Source organism: Bombina bombina, chromosome 5 (assembly GCF_027579735.1).
Source record: "Bombina bombina isolate aBomBom1 chromosome 5, aBomBom1.pri, whole genome shotgun sequence".
Classification (NCBI taxonomy): domain Eukaryota; kingdom Metazoa; phylum Chordata; class Amphibia; order Anura; family Bombinatoridae; genus Bombina; species Bombina bombina.
This window is the reverse complement of record NC_069503.1, coordinates 676,441,937-676,447,936: the sequence shown is the minus strand read 5'-3', so window position 1 is coordinate 676,447,936 and position 6,000 is coordinate 676,441,937. Positions and strand designations below refer to the sequence as shown.

General features: G+C 36.0%; 1 protein-coding gene across 8 annotated transcripts in view; it reads right to left on the bottom strand.

The window, feature by feature from the left end:
- The window catches only part of RELCH (RAB11 binding and LisH domain, coiled-coil and HEAT repeat containing), a 388,739-nt gene that overhangs the window by 135,966 nt on the left and 246,773 nt on the right, over nt 1-6,000 (bottom strand). The window lies entirely within an intron of this gene.

Genomic DNA, 6,000 nt, shown 5'->3' with positions numbered 1-6,000 from the left:
TCTTCTGACTTGTTTAGATTTGTAAATGGTTTACACAATGAGTTATTTTCTCTATATTTTGTATTTAGTGGAGGATTTTAAACTCACTTTTCGCCTCCCCATAATTTTAATTGTTGTTGAATTTCCCCCAGAAATGAACTTTTCCAAGCAGTGATTCAACCTACTCCCAGCTGACGAGTGGCAAAACCACGAAACAGCTGTCCTGGGATTGGTTAGAATCACTGTACTAACCCTAGCTAAGCATAAAAGCTGTGTAATGCAGCAATGCTATGGCATAAAGTAAAGTCTGTCTTTAAAAAGCAGGCTAAAAGTAAAAAGGTGAGTCATTGTGAACCTCATTTGCATATTCTTACCCAGATTCCTTTGCTGCATTGGAAACAGTGTAGTCAGAGAGTTTCTGGGTTTAAAGAAAGTCTTCTGACTTGTTTAGATTTGTAAATGGTTTACACAATGAGTTTTTTTCTCAATATTTTGTATTTAGTGGAGGATTTTAACCCCTTAACGACCAAGGACGTACACCACACGTCCTCAAAAAAAATACACTTAATGACCGAGGACGTGTGGCGTACGTCCTTGGTCTGGAAAGCAGCTGGAAGCGATCCTGCTCGCTTCCAGTTGCTTTCCGGTTATTGCAGTGATGCCTCGATATTGAGGCATCCTGCAATAACCTTTTTAGCAATCCGGTGCAGAGAGAGCCACTCTGTGGCCCTCTCTGCACCGGACATCACCGGCTAAATTCGTTGGTGGGTGGGAGCCGGTTCGGGAGGCGGGTTTGCGGCCATCGGTGGCCTTGATGATGTGTAGGGGGGCGGGATCGTGGGCGATCGGAGGCGCGCACGGGCGCGCGTGCACGGGAGGGCGGGGGCGGGCGCGTGCACGAGGAGGGAGCGGGTGGGAACCGCTACACTACAGAAAAAAAGTTTGTATCAAAAGTTTAAAAGTTAAAAAAAAAAAATAGTGTTAATCTATATAAAATACCTTAATCAGGGGGTGGGGGATTGGTCTGTGGGGGGGGGGGGGGGGGGAAGCTACACTACAGAAAAATAACATAATCATTAAAAAAAAAACAATTTTTCTTGCAAACTGGGTACTGGCAGACAGCTGCCAGTACCCAAGATGGCCCCCAATAAGGCAGAGGGGGGGTTAGAGAGCTGTTTTGGGGGGGATCAGGGAGGTTGGGAGCTAAGGGGGGATCCTACAAACTAGCATATGTAAATATGCTGAAAACGTATTTTATTTTTTAAAAAAAAAAACACTTTTATTTTAGTACTGGCAGACTTTCTGCCAGTACTTAAGATGGCGGGGACAATTGTGGGGTGGGGGAGGGAAGAGAGCTGTTTGGGAGGGATCAGGGGGTCTGATGTGTCAGGTGGGAGTCTGATCTCTACACTAAAGCTAAAATTAACCCTGCAAGCTCCCTACAAACTACCTAATTAACCCCTTCACTGCCAGCCATAATACACGTGTGATGCGCAGCAGCACTTAGCGGCCTTCTAATTACCAAAAAGCAACGCCAAAGTCATATATGTCTGTTATTTCTGAACAAAGGGGATCCCAGAGAACCATTTACAACCATTTGTGCCATAATTGCACATGCTGTTTGTAAATAATTTTAGTGAGAAACCTAAAATTGTGAAAAATTTTGCGTTTTTTTTAATTTGATTGCATTTGGCGGTGAAATGGTGGCATGAAATATACCAAAATGGGCCTAGATCAATACTTGGGGTTGTCTACTACACTGAAGCTAAAATTAACCCTAGAAGCTCCCTACATGCTCCCTAATTAACCCCTTCACTGCTGGGCATAATACACGTGTGGTGCGCAGTCGCATTTAGCAGCCTTCTAATTAGTAAAAAGCAAAACCAAAGCCATATATGTCTGCTATTTATGAACAAAGGGGATCCCAGAGAAGCATTTACAACCATGTATGCTATAATTGCATAAGTTTTTTGTAAATAATTTCAGTGAGAAACCTAAAGTTTGTGAAAAAAATTGTGAAAAAGTGAACAATTTTTTTTTATTTGATCGCATTTGGCGGTGAAATGGTGGCATGAAATATACCAAAATGGGCCTAGATCAATACTTTGGGATGTCTTCTAAAAAAAAATATATACATGTCAATGGATATTCAGGGATTCCTGAAAGATATCAGTGTCCCAATATAACTATCGCTAATTCTGAAAAAAAGTGGTTTGGAAATAGCAAAGTGCTACTTGTATTTATGGCCCTATAACTTGCAAAAAAAGCAAAGAAAATGTAAACATTGGGTATTTCTAAACTCAGGACAAAATTTAGAAACTATTTAGCATATGTTTTTTTTGGTGGTTGTAGATGTATAACAGATTTTGGGGGTCAAAGTTAGAAAAAGTGTGTTTTTTTCCATTTTTTCCTCATATTTTATAATTTTTTTTATAGTAAATTATAAGATATGATGAAAATAATGGTATATTTTGAAAGTCCATTTAATGGCGAGAAAAACGGTATATAATATGTGTGGGTACATTAAATGAGTAAGGGGAAAATTACAGCTAAACACAAACACCGCAGAAATGTAAAAATAGCCTTGGTCCCAAACGGACAGAAAATGGAAAAGTGCTGTGGTCATTAAGGGGTTAAACTCACTTTTCGCCTCCCCATAATTTTAATTGTTATATATATATATATATATATATATATATATATATATATATATATATATATATATATATATATATATATATATTTCACACACATACATTTTAAACTGGTATAACAAATCAATGGAAATACAATTTTACACTAAACTGTCCCTTTAAGAAAATAAATGAGTCAGATTTGACATACTTTACTGTGATTGAACATCACATAATTTCTCTACAAAATTCTCAACAAAGCAGAATATTGTAGAAAAAAATGGAACATAACATTTGACAAAGTTAGAAAACAAATCCAACAGTATGATGGAGATTATAGCTAATAAAGACTATTTATACATAATTGGTGCAATTGAGAAATAAGCATAACATTATTTGAATTGCAGGTTACTTTATGTTTGTTACCTCCAGTAATTGGTTTCATTCCTACACTAACCATTGTTTACTGTCTGGTCTACACTAACAGTCCATATAAACAAAATCTGTGACACTTGCCTGGTATAATGCAGATGTGCTTAGAAATCACTTTCATCTGTAAGGAATAAATGCTAAATCATGTGCTGACATGAAAGAACGCAAAAGAAAAATAAGGATGTTGGTAGTGAAAACCAGCAGGAAATTCCAGAACGAGTCCCTTTTAAAAAATTGTTATGTATTGTTATACCAGCTCTTTATAAATCTTCATAATTCACTTAAGCTTCCAACTAGGATCCAACTATATAAAATAAGAAGCATGATTTAATAAATGAGTTTAATGATAAGATGGTGTATTTCCATACTACATTATGGTGTTTTGTCTTTATTTTTTATATTTAAACACACTGATATGTATGTATCTAGTGTACAGCAATTGTTTAGCATGGACAAATACATTAATAAAAAATTATTATGACAATTTTGATGGGTACAAGTTACATTAAAGGGGTTTTCAAAATCGTATCATCATATAGGACAGCTAGGTTTGGCTAATGTATCTTGGGCTGGTATAATTTAATCCCTCCCCCCAAGATAAAAGTTGCCATCCCTCACCTGGATGTATATGGGGGGAAAAATGTTTAGATAACGCATCTTCCTGTCTCTTACAAAAAAGGTCTAATTCACAGGGCAAACCATGCTTGGAGTTTAGTCTAATCTATTAACAACTACAAGAAACAGCATGCTTATAATTCCATTTAAGGGACATTAAATACTAAACAAATGCTAGATACAATGATGTATGTTTTTGAAATATAAAAAAAATAAGTGTCCATAATAAATTGAGTGCCACTGTCTTACAACTAAAATCCCCTTTATCTAAAATTCTGTGGTGAGGCCAATTTTAGGGCAGCTATATAATGTGTCTCTGGAGTCTATAGCCAATCATTTGGGAGAATATGGCAGAGTTAAAGGGCATTAAACCCTTTGAGAGGGTAATTTAAAATGAAAAATCATATATATATAAAAAAATCTACAACACACTTCAATTATTTATTTTGTCCCCTTTTCCTGTAATTCCATTCTGAAATTGTGAGCATTTCTGTTCCTGTTAGAAATTGTTATATTCCACACAGCCATTGGCTGCACACTCTAGTGATCTATTTATAACTGTCCCTAATTGGCCACAGCAGAGAAGTTAACCTAAGTTACAATATGGCAACTGTTTTACAGACATTAAAACTTTACACTTATTCTGTCACTATTTAAACAACTTTAAAAAAATACATCTACATGTTATTCTCAGACTGATCTTTTCTTTGAATGCATCATTCTATCTAGCATTTGTTTAGTGTTTAATGGCTTTTAAAGGGGTACTAAACTCAAATTTTTTCTTTCACGATTCAGATAGAGCATGCAATTTTAAGCAACTTTCTAACATACTCCTACTAGCAATTTTCTTTGTTCTCTTGCTATCTTTATTTAAAAAGCAGGAATTTAAAGCTTAGGAGCCAGCCCATTTTAGGTTCAGCGCTTGCTTATTGGTAACTACATTTAGTAAACCAATAAGCAAGCATAACCCAGGTTCTGAATGAAAAATGGCACAGCTTTTAAGCTTTACATTCCTACTTTTAAAAAAAAAATTAGCAAGAGAACGGAGAAAAATTGATAATAGGAGAAAATTAGAAAGTTGCTTAAAATTGCATGCTCTATCTGAATCATTAATAAAAATGGGTTTAGTGTCCTTTTAAGTCTGGAGTCTGCTCTTATGTTTCTCAAATGAACTGGAAAGCCCACAACTTTCAGAGTTACATTATACGAAATGGGGGCAACATAAATATTGCCTAGTTATTTTTATTTTTTTACTAATCATAATTGCCATATAAAATGTTATCCCTCAAAGTGTTAAATGTTCCTTTAAAACATTTAGCAACACATATTTACATGTTTTATTTTACAGATACTAATAAGCTTGGCCAGTAACAATGACTCATTGTTTTATTTTCAAAACTTCCCCATGACTTCTGCTTCTGCAAATGGAAGAAAATATGGAGTTTAAAATAGAAGAGAGGAATTGCAAAGATTTATACTATAGCATGAAAGTATTGCATTACTCAGGCAGGCCAAAAAGCTCCAACGTGTATTTTAATGAATACAATGTGTCACATAAATGATATACTAATTACTAAATATCTACTTATTTTATATCAAATGCTTAGTTTCAAAGGCTGCAGAACTACAGGTCTTAAAGGGACAGATTGTAAAATAAAACGATAAATTAACCCTTTGAGTGCTAAGCACTTTCCCACCTGGGTACTAAGATTTTTAAATTTTGTGAACAAATTTTTTTTTTAACTTTTTTTCCTTACACTGTTGGAAAGGTTAGGCGATTACTTGGGGGTCTGTAGCTGCTTAGATGCCTGAGATACAGGCTTCTAAGCATCAGGCCCCTGCTCCTATACTTAACATTGTTAAGAATAAATAAAGTTGCACGGTGACGTCACCACGTAAAACGGGAAGCCCCGGCGATGCCTGTCACTCTACAGGCATAATCACCAGGGTAGGAGCACCCAGATCTCCCTCAAGGTGGGAGAGTAATAGTGACGGCACTGAGCCGTCATTAGCATCAGAGTGGGAAACTCTGTGACGGCTCAGAGCCGTCGTTAGCACTCAAAGGGTTAAGCATAGTAAAACAGCTTTCATTATATATTTCCCCTCCTTTTCCTATCATTTAAATCCAGAAAGTGTGGATTTTCCAATCCTGAAAACTAAAAGAGAGCATGGCAGGTTTCACAAGCCTAACCTTGCCATATATTTGTATCTAATTTGTAGTCTGTTATGTTATTTCTGCGGAGGCTAAACAATGGAGATTTTATTAATACAATTGCACTCACAAGTTCCAGATTGGCTTTTTCAAATAAGGAACAAAATATGGGTGTAGTTTGACCATTTA